General features: G+C 41.3%; 1 non-coding gene across 1 annotated transcript; it reads right to left on the bottom strand.

Annotated features, from left to right (window-relative positions):
• Positions 1-6,108: 6,108 nt before the first annotated feature.
• Positions 6,109-6,214, bottom strand: LOC120882664. Its single transcript, XR_005725533.1, has one exon. It is a non-coding gene; the product is annotated as a U6 spliceosomal RNA (small nuclear RNA).
• Positions 6,215-20,577: the final 14,363 nt, after the last annotated feature.

The following is a 20,577-nucleotide window of genomic DNA, read 5'->3' as shown; positions in this document are numbered from 1 at the left end:
GTGATACTTTTTGTTTACTTTTTATAGATAAATTTTTATTCCTATTATGCAATCAGTGAACCCGAAACTCAGACAGGGTAACTAACTTCCCCAGTGCTACATGGCTAATAAATGGTTGGTTTCTCATCTAGGGCAAATAATTCTAGAGATCTCAATCTTAACTATAACACTGTAGTGCATAATAATCAGTGTGGATTGGCAAATATTTTACCTGTTATGAACAGTATATTTGTGTGCATATATGCATGTTTATTTGCTACTAATTTTTTTAACACATTTAGTGAGACATAATTTGCAAACAAAAAATTGTATGTGTTCTGCCATGAAATAGTCATAACAGTCTAGGTAATGAAGAGTTTGATCACCCACACTCTATACCCATCTCTGGGTAATCACAAGATCAGTTTTTGTTACTGTAGATTAGTTTATCCTTTTAGAACATTTTATAGATGAATAATAATAATATATATAAAGGCATGAACCATATATATGTGTGTACATACATATATAATTTCTTTTTATTGCTGAGTAGTATTCCACTCTCTGTATATATTGTAGTTTATCTCTTCACTTGTTGATGGACATTGCTTCCCCCCCTCCCCCAGTTTTTAGTCATAAAGTAAAGCTGGTGTGAATACTAATGAACAGTTTTTGTATGGCTATATGTTTTCAGGTTTGTTTATTTGTTTTTTTTTTTTTTAAATTAAACACTTTGAGATGAAATGGCAAGTTTGCATGGTAGATATATGTTTAACTTTATAAACAAGCAAACAAACTAAAAATGTTTTGCAAAGAGATTTAATCACTAGTATTTTCCACTGCGGGTTTCCCTGGTGGCTCAGAGCTTAAAGCATCTGCTTGGAATGCTGGAGACCTGGGTTCGATCCCTGGGTCGGGAAGATCCCCTGGAGAAGGCAATGGCAACTCACTCCAGTACTCTTGCCTGGAGAATCCCATGGAGGGAGAAGCCTGGTAGGCTACAGTCCATGGGGTCGCAAAGAGTCAGACACGACCCTCACTGACACTGTCAGTCTTTTTGGTTTTACCCATTATAAAGTTGTGTAGTGGTATATTGTTGTGGTTTACTTTGTACTTCCATGATAATTAATGATGTTTAATGTCTTTTCATGTGTTTATTGGCCATTTGTATGTCTTTCATGAATCACTTATTCAAATATTTTGCTGTTTTTATTGGAATGTTTGTTTTCTTATTACTGAGTTGTAGAAATCCTATTTTAAATGTTTGCTTCAGGGTTTAGGCTTAGATTTAATTGGTGGCTCAAGTATAATTTCAATTTTCTTAGCATTTGCTACATTGCATTGGGCTTGTACTAAGCACAGATACTTTAGGGTTAATGCTGAACCTTGTGTGGCTCCAGGTACACTGAAGGGTTTCTGTTTTTCTGGATCTATCTCCTTTATTTCTTCCTTGCTTTCTATCTTGCTGAGTTTCCTTTACTTGGTTCATCTGGAAAGTTGTTGTGATTTCTATTGGAGTTTCAGGTGCCAGCCCAGTCCTTGAATAAGGTCTGTCTTTGGAGCAAAGTTGGAGAAGGCAATGGCACCCCAGTCCAGTACTCTTGCCTGGAAAATCCCATGGACGGAGGAGCCTGGTGGGCTACAGTCCATGGGATCACCAAGAGTCAGAGATGACTGAGTGACTTCACTTTGACTTTTCACTTTCATGCATTGGAGAAGGAAATGGCAACCCACTCCAGTGTTCTTGCCTGGAGAATCCCAGGGACGGCGGAGCCTGGTGGGCTGCCATCTACGGGGTCGCACAGAATTGGACATGACTGAAGTGACTTAGTAGTTAGCACAAAGTTGAAGGAGAAGGGAGGAGGAGGAGAAGGGAGGGAAGAAAAAGAGGAGAGAGAGAGCTCCACAGAGATCACCTCTCTAAGTTTAACCTGTCTTCATAATCCACCTAGTTGATCTTTGTGCTCTGTATATGATAGTCTTTTTTAATGACAGAACTGAGAGGTGACATTGACCTGGACTAGAGTTGTGGTAGTAAAGTTGGAGAGTAATCAGAGATGTAAAAAATATTTAGGAAATAAATCAAATATTGAATGCATTTTTAAAATATCATATTGTTGCATTTTATTGGAATAAATGAAACACTGGAGGAATTCTAATTGGGGAAAGGGCAGATCAAGTGTTCTATTTTAAATACTATAAATGTGAGATACTTATGGTAGAGTAATATTTTGAAACATTAACCATCAGTTCCCTTCACATACACTTTCTTTACCTATTACTTGTCTGGACTTAGCTGGGCTTACTGCCCTATCATGAGATCATTATTGCATCCTAAGAAACACTAAGAAAAAGAAATGGACAGTGTTCATCCTGAGACTTCCAGATAAACTTCTGAAGATATAACTTTGAAAGGAAGCACTTTGGGATTGCCATAGCCTGAGACTTCCGACTTATAGAATTGAGGTTCTAGATTTAAAAGTTGGTATAGAAGAATGTCTTTCAGATTACAGTACCACTGCTGAATCACAACTAATTGTTCCTGCCTTAGAAGACTGGACAAGGGTCCTCCCAAATGGGGAGAAGGGCAATTTTTATGGTAAAGAAAGAGAGATGTGATCTCTGGGAAGGAACCCAAAGACATATCCCAGTCCATGGGGTTTAGTTCTAATATAAGTACTAATAGAAATCCCCCTAAAGTTTGGGGGAATCATAAAAGTGAGGGGACTTGAGTGTTAATCCACATCCTGTTATCTCGGAATGGTATAAGTCTTATGAATTTCCAGACAAGCCTGAAATATGACACTGACAGCTGGTTGAAATAGACAGTGCTCTCTTGGTTATGATAAAATGATACAATAGAGTTTATATGACTGGATACAAGAGATGTATCTCTGGATTTGTAGAGGCCCAGTAAATGGCCAGCCCACTCTTCCATATGTCATGGTAATAGGTAAGCATTCTGGAACTGAGACGTCATCCTAGGGAGAAGAAAAGGAGGAATGGATAAAATGACAACTTATTGTTTTTAAACCTAAAATGACTGAAAAATCCTTTAAATACTTGAATTTACCTGAAACTGCTATATAGGGTTTTCTGCTATTGAGCTGATAGTTTCTTGAGATAAAATAATTTTAAATAGATAAGAATAGCCATGTCTGATTTCATCAGTAAGCATTATAATAACTGATAAATGTCAGTTAAGTCAGTTCAGTCACACAGTCATGTCCAACTCTTTGCAACCCCATGGACTGCAGCATGCCATGTCCATCATCAACTCCCAGAGCTTACTCAAACTCATGTTCATTGAGTCGGTGATGCCATCCAACCATCTCATCCTGTCATCCCCTTCTCCTCCTGCTTTCGTCTTTCCCAGCATTAGGGTTTTTTTCCCACTGAGTCAGTTCTTCACATCAGGTGGGTGGTGTATTTAAATGTTTATAGTACAATTGCTCAGAGAAGGCAATGGCAACCCACTCCAGTACTCTTGCCTGGAAAATCCCATGGACAGAGGAGCCTGGTAGGCTGCAGTCCATGGGGTCACTAAGAATTGGACACAGCAGAACGACTTCACGTTCACTTTTCACTTTCATGCACTGGAGAAGGAAATGGCAACCCACTCCAGTGTTCTTGCCTGGAGAATCCCAGGGACAGGGGAGCCTGGTGGGTTGCCATCTATGGGGTCACACAGAGTTGGACAAGACTGAAGCGACTTAGCAGCAGCAGCAGCAGCAGTACAAGTGCTACTGTGGATGGTGACTGTAGCCACAAAATTAAAAGATGCTTGTTCCTTGGGAAAAAAGCTATGACAAACCTAGACTGCATATTAAAAAGCAGAGACATCATTTTGCCAACAAAGTTCCATATAGTCAAAGCTATGTTTTTTTCCAGTAGTCATGTATGGATGTGAGAACGGGACCATAAAGAAGGCTGAGCACTGAAGAATTGATGCTTTTGAATTGTGGTGCTGGAGAAGACTCTTGAGAGTCCCTTGGACTGCAAGGAGATCAAACCAGTCAATCCTAAAGGAAATCAACCCTGAATATTTATTGGAAGGACTGATGCTGAAGCTCCAATATTTTGGCCACCTGATGTAAAGAGCCGACTCATTGGAAAAGGCCATTAGGCTGTGAAAGATTGAGGGCACAAGAAGGGTACAACAGAGGATGGGATGGTAGGATGGCATCAATGGACATGTTTGAGCAATCTCTGGGAGATGGTAAAGGACAGGGAAGCAGGTGTGCTACAGTCCATGGGGTTACACACAACTTAGTGACTGAACAACAATTGCTGCATCAATGTGTGTGTGTGTATGAAATTTAGTCTCCTGGATGCCATACTGGGGCTGGAATGATATGATAACCATCCTTACATTGTAAAGAGCAAGTGGCCATGGAATTTTTGCTAATAATGGTAACAAAGGCTCATTTCAAAGTTAACCTGAGAAAGAGGAATGAACCAAGGAGCATCTCATACCTAGCTTCATTTAAGCCTTTTTCATGATTTATTCATTACTTTATGTCTTTACTTTGAAAAATAATATCAGTCATTTCACAAGAAAACCCCACAGATTTCTTTTAAATCTCTAAAATTTTAATATAATACATTTAAAAATCAAGAAATTATGTGAAGGGGAGGCAGGATCAAGCTGGGTTTTTTTTTTTTTTTTTTTTTGGTAGTCTGTTTAGCAAAGTCTTTAATATGTATTAATGTCTGAGAAGCACTTCAGGTATGTTAAAAATTCTTAATCTTAGTTTCACATAAAAATCACCTGAGGAGATTTTTAGAAATTCTAATTCTCAGGATGCATCCCAGACCAATTAAATCAAACTTTTGAATTAAGGGATCCAATTATTGGTATATTTTAAATATTCCCATTTGGTTCCATTATATAGTCAAATTTGAGGGGCACTCCTTTACAGTATCTTAACATATCTGTTGCCTCAGATTTATGTGAAGGCGACAAAAATATCACCCCAAAATATGCCTCATTGGCATAAGGATTATTTTAGGCTGATTATTTTTAAGAAACAGCAGACATAGGAAAACTTTGAAAACTTAGTAGAAGCTATTCTTTTATAAGAGGTATTTGCATTTATAAGTAAAATCTCCATTTGTAAGGGTGTCTCCCTTGCTGTACTAGGAAGAGAAAGCGGACTTTACATTTCTAGAATCTCTTTTTAATGCAAAGGTCAAGGACTTAAATCTGCTTAACAGCCTTTACTCTTGTTTACTGTGCTCTTCCTGATCACATCCTATAACTGGGGCCCCTTCCTATAGCCCCCAACATCTTGTTTTGTCTTTAGCTGGAGATGGTATTTAAGATGATGACTTGGACTGTTTCAGGAATTATCAGTTTTCTTGGGTCTTTCCCATGTATGCTGCTGCTGCTGCTAAGTCGCTTCAGTTGTGTCCGACTCTGTGCGACCCCATAGATGGCAGCCCATGAGGCTCCCCCGTCCCTGGGATTCTCCAGGGAGGAATACTGGAGTGGGTTGCCATTTCCTTCTCCAGTGCATGAAAGTGAAAAGTGAAAGTGAAGTCGCTCAGTTGTGTCTGACTCAGCGACCCCACGAACTTCGGCCCACCAGGCTCCTCTGTCCATGGTATTTTCCAGGCAAGAGTGCTGGAGTGGGGTGCCATTGCCTTCTCCGTGTATACAGGAGTGAAAAATGTTATTAAAATTCTGTTTTTGTCTTGTTGATCTGCCTATTATAGGGAGGTCTCAGCCAAGAACCTAGAAAGGTAGAGTGAAAATTATCTTTCCATTCCCATATATGACAGAGTTCTATCTTTAAATTAAGAAGCAGTTATTGGAAAGTTAATTTGTCTAGGTGACTGGAAAGTGATTATTTAAAAAAAATATTTTATTGAAGTATAATTGATTTATGTTAATTTCTGCTGTACCGCCTAGTAATTTGGTTATACATATGTGTGTGTGTTTCACAACTTTTCCATTATGTTTTATCACAGAATATTGAATATAGTTCCATGGACCTCATTGTTTATCCATTGTATATATAATAGTTTGCATCTGCTAATCCCAAACTCCCAGTTCATCCCTCCCCTATCCCTGCTCTCCTCCTTGGCAACCAGGAGTCTGTTCTCTATGTCCATGAGTCTGTTTCTAAAAATACAGAATGCTTCATGAATCAGCCTGTCATCCTTGTGCCGAGGCCATGCTAATTTTCTTTGTATTGTTCCAGTTTTTAGGACATGTGTTGCCAAAGCAAGCAATTGCTGAAAAAATGATTCTTAATCTAGAACACTATTTCACAAATACTGTGTGGTCCAGTGACCACCTGCATAAGAATTTTCCATGCCTATAAAATCCAAATACTGGGGTCTTATCTCAAACCAAAGCAACCAAAATCTTTTGGAATAGAGTTCAGAAAAGGAAATTTTTAAAAGTTGTACTAGGTAAATCATACATACACTAAAATATGAGTGGTCAAAGTTGTGCTTTACAATGCTGGATGAGATCTTTAACAATTACCTTATAGATTTGCTTTGTAGCAAGTTGAGAATTGTGAGCCTGCTCAAACTGTTGGACTTGTCTGCGAGCTAATAATGTGGTGATTTATTTAATGATTTACTCATCTGTTTGGATGCTGATGTCTTTTTATCTGTAAGATTGCGCCAGCTGGTTCTGACTAGGAATTATTACATGAAATGCTTTGTTTGTGTTGAAATGTCATTATATTAATGATATTTAGTTATGTTTATTAGCACTTCATATTTTATATGTGAACGTGTTCTGCAGAATTACTAGTATTTCAAAGGCTTCAAGTATAATTTGAGTACTTATTAATTAAAAATTTGACACTCCTAATAGAGTTAATATGTTTGCTTTTATTTTGACTCCTAGTATTGAGGCAAATAGTGACTTTTTTCTTGAACTATTCTTTCTGTTCCCCTGAAGCACGTAGTATACAAGGTATTTCTCCAGAAAAGATGAGTTTGTCAGGCGAGTGTATTCTCCTCAGTTCTGTCTTGTCCCAACAAAAATTTGAAGCGATGGATGTTAGAGCCTTCTGCTTGTGATAGCTCTCAGACAGACCATGTCTATAGCTATCAGGTCTTGGACAGACCATGTTATGGCTCTTAGACAGATCAGTGTTACAGCTCTGTGTTACAGCTTTATTTTATTTAGAAAACAGCAGGAAAATCCATCCTCGAGGCGTGAGCGCATGCCAACCCAAAGACACGAAGAGAAGAGAGTGGGGGAGTGCACCAGCTTGCAGGAGAGAGACTGACCCCTGGCCCTATGGCTCCTCTTTTTATATGTTTTTTCCTCCCCCTGGGCCTGCCCTATGTAAATTGGGCTAGCCAGGAGTGCTGTTTGTTCTACCTGAGGTCCTCTGGTCCTCAGACCTTCCTTTGTTCTATTTTCGTGGGCTTTTCCTTCCTTATCTTTTAGCCACCACCATTCTGGACTCCTGTTTCCAATTCTAACTACCTAACATTGCCCCCTTAAGAGATGGGAGGCCCAATTCTTTGGGAATAGGGGTGTCGAGGTCTTTCTGGCTACTTCCTGCTGAACTGGGATGGTGAGGGGCATTGGGCCTCCCCCTCTTGTTAGTCTCAGGCTTCAGAGTCTTTACAGCGGTGTCTATCTAAGGGTGAGTGATATTTTTCATGGTCGGCTATAGTTTTATATCTTTGTTGAACTGGCACTGCACGTTGTAGCTTGTTGACCTGGGCAGAGACATAACAGATTAGACAATTGACAATACATGGAACAATCATAAGCAGCATCAATATGGTATAACACAGACTAGTAGGGGCATTTAGCCAATTCCAAATTCCCATCACCAGGATGGCTCAAGTCCCTCCTTGTTCAGAGATCAAAAGGTCTATTTCCTGTCTGTTTTGGAGTACAGTCCCAACCAAGCTGCATTGGCTCTTTAGAGCTGTCCTGAGAAATCTTATTCCCAGAAACTAGATTGTGGGGATATTTATTAGAATGGCACTCATTTATAGTTCTGAATAGGTATCTGAGATCTCCCAGGGGCTCAGAGGTGTATTGAGAGTCCTCTTTTGTTTTTTTTCATGGCTTGACTCGTGAGTAGTGAATCCAGAAGTCATGTCCTGGTACCTTGACTGCTGTGGGGATAGAAAGTATTACAGGGTAGGGGCCCTTCCATGTGCGCTGGAGTTGAGCCTTTGGGGACCCATCTTTCCAGACTTTAATTAGGACTTGAGTCCCTGGAGCATATAGCGGTGACTCCTTAGAATCTTTTGGGTCCTGGTTCACACCCCACAAGTGTATATCCTGCTGGAATTGCCCAATGACCATGGTATAAGACTGGAGGGTCTAAATCTCTGAATCTAGGAAGAGGTCATTGACATAAACAAAAGGTCTCCCACATAGCATCTCATAAGGACTGCTGCTGCTGTTGCTGCTAAGTCCCTTCAGTCGTGTCCGACTCTGTGCGACCCCATAGACGGCAGCCACCAGGCGCCCCCATCCCTGGGATTCCCCAGGCAAGAACACTGGAGTGGGTTGCCATTTCCTTCTCCAATGCATGAAAGTGAAAAGTGAAAGTGAAGTCAGTCGTGTCCGACTCTTCGCGACCCCATGAACTGCAGCCTACCAAGCTCCTCTATCCATGGGATTTTCCAGGCAAGAGTACTGGAGTGGGTTGTCATTGCCTACTCCTCATAAGGACTAAGACCAACCTGTTCCTTATTGCCCTTAGGGGCAATACGGGTGTGGAGGAGAGCTATTGGTAAAGCCTCCTTCTACCCCAGGGAGGTCTGGGTTATCTTTTTTATTGCTGATTTTAAGAATTGGTTGGCTCTTTCTACTTTTCCTGAAGACTGAGGCCTCCAGGCACAATGGAGATAATAAGTAATGCCCAATGTTTTAGAGACCCCTTGGGTGACCTTAGAAGTAAATGATGTCCCATTGTCACTTTGTAATGACCTGAGCAGACCAAATCTTGGAATGATTTCATGGAGCATTTTTTTTTTTTACCACCTCCTCAGTGTGTAGGTATATTTTTAGAGCCATGCAGTGACCATGGTGATGGTGAAGATGACTGTCTTGAGAGGTAAGCATTTTTTCTTGTTGTTGCTAATTAACTATTCATTTTGAAAATTGGAGTTCTTTACAGATTCTGGGGTGAATTTTTTAGATGAAGCTTTCTGTTACAACATATATTTTAGGTGAGCAAACAAAACCAAACATCTTATTTTGATGATAAGTATAAAGCATATTGGAGCTTCCCAGATGGCTCAGTGGTAAAGAATCCACCTGCCAAAGCAGGATATTCAGTTTGGACCCCTGGGTTGGGAAGATTCCCCTGGAGAAGGAAATGGCAACCCACTCCAGTATTCTTGCCTGGAAAATCTCATGGATGGTAGAATCTGGTAGGCTACAGTCCATGGGGTCGCAAAGAGTCGGACATGACTGCGCGACTTCACTTCACTTCACTTCAGCCTTCTCAGTCTGGGTGGGAAAGCCTTCGATCCATCCTGTGAATGTATCTATCATGATTAAATAGGTATTTATACCCTTGAGAAACTGGCATCTGGGTGAAGTCTATCTGCCAGTCCTCTCCTGGGTAGGCCCCATGTCATTGGATGGGCTGGGCCAGCTGGAGTCTTCGAGCTCCTGGTTTAATTGGCAAGTGGGACAAGAGGAGACCACTTACCTTAGAGTGGCTTGGAAGCCTGTTCCTCTGAAGGACATTTCTAGTAATCTTTGGAGGGCTTTTTCCCCTAAATGAGTGGTAGCATGTAAGGAGTTAACCAACTTCCATTGGAGGTTTCCAGGCAGAAAAAGGAGTCCTTCCTTTTGGAACCACTCCTTATGATCTTCTTGAAAGCCCTCACTCTTAGCTTTAAGAGTCCTACCTTCAGTATATGAAGGAGTTTCTGGCAAATTAGTCTGTGCGATTAAGGTGGCAACCCCTATTAGGTCATTGTTCTGTGATGCTGCTCTCTTAGGTGCCTGATCAGCTGCTTGGTTCCCTCATGTCACTTCCATGCTCCCTTTTTGGTGTCCTTTACTGTGGGAGACTGAAACCTCAGCGGGCCGATGGACTGCCTCCAAGAGTCTAAGAATTTGATCACCATATTTGATTGGGGACCCTTGGGTGATCAAATGGCCCCTTTCTTTCTAAATAGCAGCATGTGCATGTAGCACAAGAAAGGCATACTTAGAGTCAGTGTAAATGGCTATTATTTTTTTTTCCTTTTCCAAATTCTAAAGCTCAAGTCAGGGCTATGAGATCAGCTAACTGGGCTGAAGTACCTGGTGGCAGAGGCTTAACCTCTATGGTCTCAAAATTGGAAACTACTGCATATCTGACTCTTCTTTTTCCATCCAAGTCAACGCTGTTTCCATCAGTGTACCAGATTTCCTCAGGATTGGTCAGAGGATCTTCCGACAATTCCCCCTGGAGTTTTGTCCAGTGGTCCAAGGTTTCTAGACAAGAGTGAAGGGAGAGAGCCCTTGGGGGTAGCAGGAGGGTGGCTGGGTTAAGAACCTCACAAGGGGATATAGTGAGGCCTGGATTTTCCATCAGCACTACTTGATATCAGGATTCTTTGATCAGACATCCATAAATGGCCTCTCCCATTTAGGAGTTGTTTCACTTGGTGGATGGTAAAAATAGTTAGTTTGCCCCAAAGGAGAGTTTTAAAGCATCTTCTATCAGGATGGCAATAGCTGCAAGATTTCGAAGGCAGGGGGCCCAGCCTCAGGTGGTTGTATTGAGCCTCTTGGATAAGTAAGCTACAGGCTGGGGCTCAGGTCCCAGCCTTTGAGTTAACACTCCCAGGGCTATTCCCTCTCTTTCGTGGACATAAAGTTGGAATGCTTTTTCTGGGTCTGGCAACCTCAAGGCAGGTGCCTGAGTTAAGGCCTGTTTTAGTGTAGCTTCTGCCTTCTTTTGAGGAGTTCCTGACATCAATGGGATTGAATCATCCCATCCCTTTAAGCTGTCATATAGGGTCTGGGCAATTAGACCATAATTGGGTATCCAGATTCTACAATACCCAGTTAGCCCCAAGAAAGCTCCTAATTGTTTTCGAGTCATGGGGGAGGGCAACTGGAGGATTCCTTGTACCCAATCAGAGGACAAACTCTTGTACCTGTGTGTAATCTGAACTCCCAGGTAAGTGACCTTTGTCTCGACCATCTATGCCTTAGCACGGGAGACTTGATATCACCTTCCTGCCAAAAAGTTTAGAACCTGAATTGCATGTTGTTGGGCATTTTTCTCATCTGGAGAGCAGATTAGTAGGTCATCTACGTATTGTAATATTTTTTCATTAGGTCCCAGGTCCAGATTTAGGAGATCCTGGCTAAGGGCCTGTCCAAACAAGTGGGGGCTATCTCTGAACCCCTGAGATAATACTGTCCAAGTCATCTGTTGGTGTTTTTCTCCTGGGGCCTCCCACTCAAAGGCAAAAAGATATTGGGATTTTTTAGCCAGTGGTATGCAAAAAAATATATCTTTGAGATCCAAGACTGTAAACCACTTGGCACTGGGTGGGATTTCTTCCAAGATTACATAGGGATTGGGTACTGTGGGATGGAGGGGGACTACAGCTTCATTTATGATCCAGAGATCTTTCACCAGGTTCCATCCTTTTTCTTTACTGAGAGGATTGGGGTGTTACATAGCGGATTGTTGGGGACAAATATCCCACAAGCAAGAAATTTATTTATTAAAGGCTGTAGTCCCTCCTGAACCTCTGTTTTGAGGGGATGTTGTTTCTGTTTAGGAAATCCAGTGGGATCTTGGAGGACAATGGTGACTGGTTCAGCTTGGTGGGCTCATCCAGGAATTCCCTGGTCCCACACCTGGGGGTTAATTTTGTCCTCCCATAGTTTTTGGTCGCTCTTTATTGGAGAAGGTGTAATGGGTTCTTCAGTAGTAACCAGAAGCTGTAGAGCTCTAGGGGCTGAAAAGCTTCCCATCACAAGGGTGGTTTCCAGTTTAGTGAGTATATATCTTCCCATTAAAGGAGTAGGACACTCAGGGACCACCAGAAACTGGTGGGAAAATATTTGTCCATCCCGGCAACAAAGAAGTGCTTGGGTGAATCTTTTAGTAGTTGTTTTTCCTGTAGCACCCCAAATGGTACAGGTTCGGGAGGAGTAGGCTCCAGAATAGGAGGTCAGGACAGAGTAGGTAGCCCCCATGTCAACCAAGAAATTCTCAGACCTACCTGCCACATCCAGTTTCACACTTGGCTTCAGCCTCGTGATGGTTATCTGTGACAGGTGGGCTGGCTGGAGCGAGCCTCTTCAGTCCTGTTGAACCACTGTGAGGGAAGGCTTGGTGTTTGACCTTGAGGCTTTTGGGTCCCAAGGGCAGAGTGCCGCCCAATGTCCCAATTGATGGCATTTGTAGCAAGCCCTTTTAGGAGACTTGTCACAGTTTGGACACTCTTTGGCCCAATACCCCACCTGTCAACGTATTAGGCATTTGCCTCATGCCTTGTCCTTTAAGGACTCAGGGTTTGCCATAGGGCTTCCCTGGAGGGCAGCCAGCATCTGGGCATGCCTTGTCTCTTTCCTTCTTTCCCTCTCCTTGGCCTGCTTCTCCTGTTTTCTGTTATAAAAGTTATTGGTGGCTGTCTGGACCATCTCATCTAAAGAGGAAGCAAGGTCCTGCTGCTGTAGCTGTTGTAACTTAATTCTGATATCTGATGCACATTGGGACAGGAATTTGTCCTTTAAAATCACCTGTCCCTCATAAGAGTCTAAGTCCAGATTGGTAAACTTTTGGAGGGCCTCTTTTAGCCTGTACAGAAAGGCAATGGGGTTCTCATTGGGCTCCTGAGTTATTGCTGAGACCCAGCATAGCTGATTACTTTTTGCTGGGCTGATTTCAGTCCTGCATTCACACAGATTAGAAAATGATCTCTTTCCCAGATGTGCTCAGGATCATTATAATTCCAATTAGGATCAGAGGAGGGGATTTCAGTTTCCCCTACTGGGTATTTATCACTTGACATGTGAAGCCCTGTTCCATATCTTCAGGCTTTTTTTTTAAGACCCTAATATGTTCAGGGTCAGATAAAGTTTGACTAAATATGACCATGATGTCCTTCCACGTCAAGTCAAAGGCCAAGGTAATATGTTGGAATGTATCTATATATTTGCCTGGGTCATCTGTATAGCTTCCCAGGTTTTATTTGATCTCTCTTAGTTTTATGAGGGAGAAGGGCTTATGGACCCAGGTTGGTCCAAATTCTCCTCCAGTGTCAACTAAGGGGCATACTTGAGCTGGTTTTTGTGGAGGGGGTGCTCCTGGATATGGTGGCACATATGGATACAAGGAAGGAACACCAGGCAACTCGGGAGTTGTAGGAGGCTCTAGTCTTTTCGGGGGCATGGGAGGTGAGCCTTTATGGGGGGGTTCCTTTTCTTGGTTGCCTGTGCCTAACACCATTTGCCTAGTAGGCTCACTTTTAGGGCATGCAACAATCCCGTACTTAAGACGGAGTTCCTTTATATCTCTTGAAGTGAAAGTGAAAGTGAAGTCGCTCAGCCATGTCTGACTCTTCGTGACCCCATAGACTGCAGCCTACCAGGCTCCTCTGCCCATGGGATTTTCCAGGCAAGAGTACTGGAGTGGGGTGCAATTGCCTTCTCTTATCTCTTAGTCGGAAGAAAATTTGGACATAGGGGATCTCTGTCCATTCCCCTTGTCTTTTACAGAATAATTCTAGTTGCAGAATGGTATTGTAATTTAAACTCCCATCCTCAGGCCAGTCTTCCTCATCCCTCAGTGGATACTGTGGCCATGCAGTGGCACAAAAGAATTTTAAGTGACTTCTCCCTAGGATCGAATAGCTTCCAGTTATCAAGGATGCATCTCAAGGATGTTGGCAGGGAAGTGGATTGGTTATTTCCCATCTGAAAGACAGTTATGACAGGGAAGAAAAGAAAAAGAAAAAAAAAAACTGACAGGCCTCCTTCAATTTCCATGGGTGGACCTCATTGGGGGTCTTTCTGAAGCTTATCCTACCCAGTACTGCTGCAACCTGAGAGCCAGGTGTCCCCAGGTCAGGGTGCAGATCTCCAGGCAGGTTGAGGCATGACAGCCTCATAGAGATTGAATCCCTGGGCAGGTTGAGATGTGATGACCTCCTGGGACCCCTGGATGGGCGGATCCCCAATCAGGTTGAGACGTGGCAACCTTTTGAGGACCAGATCGCTAGGCAGGTCAAGGCAGCTTGACCTCCTGGGACACCCGGTCTGGAGTTGGGCACCCCAAGATCTCCAGCGTGACCAGTACTGGGTAGGATTCAGTCCAGTTCAGTCGCTCATTCGTGTCTGTCTCTTTGCAACCCCAAGAATCACAGCACGCCAGGCCTCCCTGTCTATCACCAACTCCCAGAGTTAACTCACGTCCATCAAGTCAGTGATGCCATCCAGTCATCTATTCCTCTGTCGTTCCCTTCTCCTCCTGCCCCCAATCCCTCCCAGCATCAGGGTGTTTTCCAATGAGTCAACTCTTCGCATGAGGTGGCCAAAGTACTGGAGTTTCAGCTTCAGCATCAGTCTGATCATCAGATCATCATCAGACCAGGACTGATCTCCTTTAGGATGGACTGGTTGGATCTCCTTGCAGTCCAAGGGACTCTCAAGTCTTCTCCAACACCACAGTTCAAAAGCATCAATTCTTCGGCTCTCAGCCTTCTTCACAGTCCAACTGTCACATCCATACCTGACCACAGGAAAAACCATAGCCTTGACTAGACGGACCTTAGTTGGCAAAGTAATGTCTCTGCTTTTGAATATACTATCTAGGTTGGTCATAACTTTCCTTCCAAGGAGTAAACGTCTTTTAGTTTCATGGCTGCAGTGATTTGGGGTTGTAATTTTAACTCATTGCCAGTTCACTGCAGATGGGAATAGATATCATGATATAAAGCAATCCAAACCTGTGCCGTGGAACTGGAAAAAGGTAAAACAGTCATAAGCCTTGTCCTCTTACTCTAAGGGATTGTAAGTCACTGATTTTCACCCCCAGTCTTCCATAAGAGCCGGTTACGGTGTCTCCACAGGTAAACAATGTCACGAACCTCAGTCCATAGTTCATCAGGCACTCTATCTATCAGATCTAGTCCCTTAAATCTATTTCTCACTTCCACAGTATAATCATAAGGGATTTGATTTAGGTCATACCTGAATGGTCTAGTGGTTTTCCCTACTTTCTTCAATTTAAGTCTGAATTTGGCAATAAGGAGTTCATGATCTGAGCCACAGTCAGCTCTTGGTCTTGTTTTTGTTGACTGTATAGAGCTTTTCCATCTTTGGCTGCAAAGAATATAATAAATCTGATTTCGGTGTTGACCATCTGGTGATGTCCATGTGTAGTCTTCTCTTGTGTTGTTGGAAGAGGGTGTTTGCTCTGACCAGTTCATTCTCTTGGCAAAACTCTATTAGTCTTTGCCCTGCTTCATTCTGCACTCCAAGGCCAAATTTGCCTGTTACTCCAGGTGTTTCTTGACTTCCTACTTTTGCATTCCAGTCGCCTATAATGAAAAGGACATCTTTTCTGGGTGTTAGTTCTAAAAGGTCTTGACAGGGATCAAGACCATCCCCATGGAAAAAAAATGCAAAAAAGCAAAATGGCTCTCTGGGGAGGCCTTACAAATAGCTGTGAAAAGAAGAGAAGTGAAAAGCAAAGGAGAAAAGGAAAGATATTCCCATCTGAATGCAGAGTTCCAAAGAATAGCAAGAAGCGATAAGAAAGCCTTCCTCAGTGATCAATGCAAAGAAATAGAGGCAAACAACAGAATGGGAAAGACTAGAGATCTCTTCAAGAAAATTAGAGATACCAAGGGAACATTTCATGCAAAGATGCGCTTGATAAAGGACAGAAATGGTATGGACCTAACAGAATCAGAAGATATTAAGAAGAGGTGTCAAGAATACACAGAAGAACTGTACAAAAAAGAGCTTCATGACCCAGATAATCACGATGGTGTGACCACTCACCTAGAGCCAGGCATCCTGGAATGTGAAGTCAAGTGGACCTTAGGAAGCATCACTACGAACAAAGCTAGTGGAGGTGATGGAATTCCAGTGGAGCTATTTCAAATTCTGAAAGATGATGCTGTGAAAGTGCTGCATTCAATATGCCAGCGAACTTGAAAAACTCAGCAGTGGCTACAGAACTGGAAAAGGTCAGTTTTCATTCCAATCCCAAAGAAAGGCAATGCCAAAGAATGCTGAAACTACCACACAGTTGCACTCATCTCACATGCTAGTAAAGTAATGCTTAAAATTCTCCAAGCCAGGCTTCAGCAATACATGAACCGTGAACTCCCAGATGTTTAAACTGGTTTTAGAAAAGGCAGAGGAACCAGAGATCAAATTGCCAACATTCACTGGATCATGGAAAAAGCAAGAGAGTTCCAGAAAAACATCTATTTCTGCTTTATTGACTATACCAAAGCCTTTGACTGTGTGGATCACAATAAACTGTGGAAAATTCTGAAAGAGATGGAAATACCAGACCACCTGACCTGCCTCTTGAGAAACCTATATGCAAGTCAGGAAGTAACAGTTAGAAATGGACATGGAACAACAGACTTGTTCTAAATAGGAAAAGGAGTACGTCAAGGCTGTATATTGTCACCCTGCTTATTTAACTTCTATGCAGAGTATAGAAGAATATTTAACTTAATATTCAACTTAATATAACTTAATTTAACTTATTATAACTTAATATTTGACTTAATATAAGTTAAATATTATCATTAGAAATGCTGGGCTGGAAGAAGCACAAGCTGGAATCAAGATTGCTGGGAGAAATATCAATAACCTCAGATATGCAGATGACACCACTCTTATGGCAGAAAGTGAAGAGGAACTGAAAAGCCTCTTGATGAAAGTGAAAGAGGAGAGTGAAAAAGTTGGCTTATAGCTCAACATTCAGAAAACGAAGATCATGGCATCCGGTCCCATCACTTTATGGGAAATAGATGAGGAAACAATGGAAATAGTGTCAGACTTTATTTTTTAGGGCTCCAAAATCACTGCATCTGGTGACTGCAGCCATGAAATTAAAAGACGCTTACTCCTTGGAAGAAAAGTTATGACCAACCTAGATAGCATATTGAAAAACTGAGACATTACTTTGCCAAAAAAGGTCTGTCTAGTCAAGGCTATGGTTTTTCCAGTGGTCATGAATGGATGTGAGAGTTGGACTGTGAAGAAAGCTGAGCACCAAAGAATTGATGCTTTTGAACTGTGGTGTTGGAGAAGACTCTTGAGAGTCCTTTGGACTGCAAGGAGATCAGCCCTGGGATTTCTTTGGAGGGAATGATGCTGAAGCTGAAACTCCAGTACTTTGGCCATCACATGTGAAGAGTTGACTCATTGGAAAAGACTCTAGTACTGGGAGGGATTGGGGGCAGGAGGAGAAGGGGACGACAGAGGATGAGATGGCTGGATGGCATCACTGACTCAATGGACATGAGTCTGAGTGAACTCCGGGAGTTGGTGATGGACAGGGAGGCCTGGCATACTGTGATTCATGAGGTCGCAAAGAGTCGGACACGACTGAGCAACTGAAGTGAACTGAAACTATATTGTAATATCTACTCATGACTAAGGTTAGAAAATGAAGCTAGATCTTGCGTTGTGTCTGTCTAAATATGTCTTGTTATGTCTTTGTCTCTGGGTAATATTTTGGAGATTAATTTGTAAATAAGCTCTATTTAATTGACTTAAAGGAAAGTAAGTGCTTACAAATCAAATAATTCTAAGTTAAGCAATAAATTTCAGTCTCCAGCACAATGGGTTCATGTGAACTGAGAAATATTTAGTTAAATACCTGATATTAATATTTTTTCACCTGTCTAAACAGCTCAGACCTAATGTAGACATGTCTTAGAGTAGTTAACATTAAGTAGACTATTTTCATTGTACCTAGGTTTAATATAAGTTAAATATTATCATATCTGTTACAAGTTTGTCAACAGGAAAATTACCTCGGGAGAAGAAACTTCTAAAGAATTGTAAATGAGATATGAGCTTTAGATCAACTCTATTAAGAATAATTATGCTTTAGGAATATCTGTCTAAAATAATCTCTCCAGATTGGGTTAACTTGAATTTCTAAGGGTTGTGCTAAACTAAGTGTTGGAAGTCTATTGAATAGTTAGGTCATTTCCAAATAAAATAAGATTTTGAAACATTTACTACTAAACACTAATTTCCTTTTAGAGAAAAACTAAAGAGATTTGGGACTATAAATGAATAATGTTTGGTGCCATCCTAAAATGTTCTAAAAAAGCAAGGGTTTTAGGAATTATCACTGATATTTATGCTCACCAATCTATAAAATGCTAATATAAAAGTTCTTGGTTGCTAAAGGAAAGTAGGAAGTGTGTTTTCAGTTAAAAACAAAGGTATGAAAAAATACTAAAAAGAGTTATGCATGATCAGGATTTTCTGAAATTGGATTACAATTAGTTAAATAAATGGATTTTGTTAGGAATGATACAGCCATAGAAAAACTGGTTAGAGCCAACTAGGTCCAAGATGGCCGAGTCTTTCACTAGACTTTGAGCCTCGGTATCGATGCCCATTGTGACACATCAAGCTAAATGATACACTCATTGATATTGACTAAATCTGACCAAATGTTCTAAACTCTTTTAATTGATTTTTTGACAAAACTTCATAAATTGAATTCTTTTGAAGTTCGTTTGACCTCTAGCTCACTTTGGGGTGCTTCAGAGGGCCCCTGAAACATCCCAAAGAGAGATATTAAACTAATTCTGTTTATCTGGTTGGTTAAATTACATGACAAATAATATCAAATGAGTAATAAACCCTCTCATGTTATAATGTATGGTAAATATTACTTATATAGATATCCTAGAAATTCTTAACATTAAGAACTCTTAATGGAGTTCTTAACATTCTGATATGTCCTGGTATCTAATGGAAAGCCTGATGACTTCACAAAAGTTAACAAAAGACTGAATGAATCAGCGAATATGCTTATAACTTTTATGGTTTCTATCTGAAAAATTATGGATTTGAATCTTATGTTTTCCAGGAGTAGGGAAAACCTTCCTCTCAAACTAATTATGACAATAATTCGGTAAAATTATATATTATAAACAAAACAATTATATGTTCTATCTGACTCCTCCAGAAATTGGAAACTCTTAGGTTTCCAGTGAGTTTATCAAATGACTTAGGAAGGTTATCTCACTAACAGGTACAAAAATCTCAAGGAATTTTTGAGACCTTAAAAAGGGAAGAATTCACCTAGACTTGTTAGGTGAAATCTGTGATAAGCCTTTGGTGTGAGTTTCCCAGTTCAGTTCAGTTCAGTCGCTCAGTCATGTCCGACTCCATGCATCCACAGCACGCCAGGCCTCCCTGCCCATCACCAACTCCCAGAGTTTATTCAAACTCATGTCCATGAATCAGTGATGCTATCCAACCATCTCATCTTTTGTCATCCCCTTCTCTTCCTACCTTCAATCTTTCCAACATCAGGGTCTTTTCAAGTCAAACAGTTCTTCTCATCGGGTGGCCAAAGTATTGGAGTTTCAGCTTCAGCATCAGTCCTTCCAATGAATGTTCAGTACTGATTTCCTTTAGGATGAACTGGTTGGATCTCCTTGCAGTCGAAGGGACTCTCAAGAGTCTTCTTCAACACCACAGTTCAAAAGCATCAGTTCTTTGGTGCTCAGCTTTCTTTATAGTCCATCTCTCACATCCATATACAGCTACTGGCAAACCATAGCTTTGACTAGGTGGACCTTTGTTGGCAAAGTAATGTCTCTGGTTTTTAATATACTGTCTAGGTTGGTCATAATTTTTCTTCCAAGGAGCAAGCGTCTTTTAATTTCATGGATACAGTCACCATCTGCAGTGATTTGGGAGCCCAAGAAAATAAAGTCTGTCAGTGTTTCCCCGTATATTTGCAATGAAGTGATGGGACAAGATGCCATGATCTTAGTTTTCTGAATGTTGAGTTTTAAGTCAACTTTTTCACTCTCCTCTTTCACTTTCATCAAGAGGCTCTTTAGTTCTTTTTCACTTTCTGCCATAAGGGTGGTGTCATCTGCATATCTGAGCTTATTGATATTTCTCCCTGCAATCCTGATTCCAGCTTGTGCTTCATCCAGCCCAGTGTTTCTCATAATGCTCTCTGCATAGAAGTTAAATAAGCAGGGTGACAATATACAGCCTTGACGTACTCCTTTCCCTATTTGGAACTAGTCTGTTGTTCCATGTCCAGTTCTAACTGTTGCTTCTTGACATGCATACAGATTTCTCAAGAGGCAGGTCAAGTGGTCTGGTATTCCCATCTCTTGAAGAATTTTTCAGAGTTTATTGTGGTCCACACAGTCAATGCTTTGGTGTAGTCAATAAAGCAGAAATAGATGTTTTTCTGGAACTCTTGCTTTTTCAATGATCCAACAGATGTTCACAATTTGATCTCTGGTTCCTCTACCTTTTCTAAATCCAGCTTGAACATCTGGAAGTTCATGGTTCATGTACTGTTGAAGCCTGGCTTGGAGAATTTTGAGCATTACTTTTACTAGCATGTGAGATGAGTGCAACTGTGTGGTAATTTGAGCATTTTTGGT

Source organism: Oryx dammah, unplaced genomic scaffold (assembly GCF_014754425.2).
Source record: "Oryx dammah isolate SB20612 unplaced genomic scaffold, SCBI_Odam_1.1 HiC_scaffold_23, whole genome shotgun sequence".
NCBI classification, from domain to species: domain Eukaryota; kingdom Metazoa; phylum Chordata; class Mammalia; order Artiodactyla; family Bovidae; genus Oryx; species Oryx dammah.
Note: the sequence above shows the minus strand (reverse complement) of the source record. Positions and strands in the feature narration are given on the sequence as shown.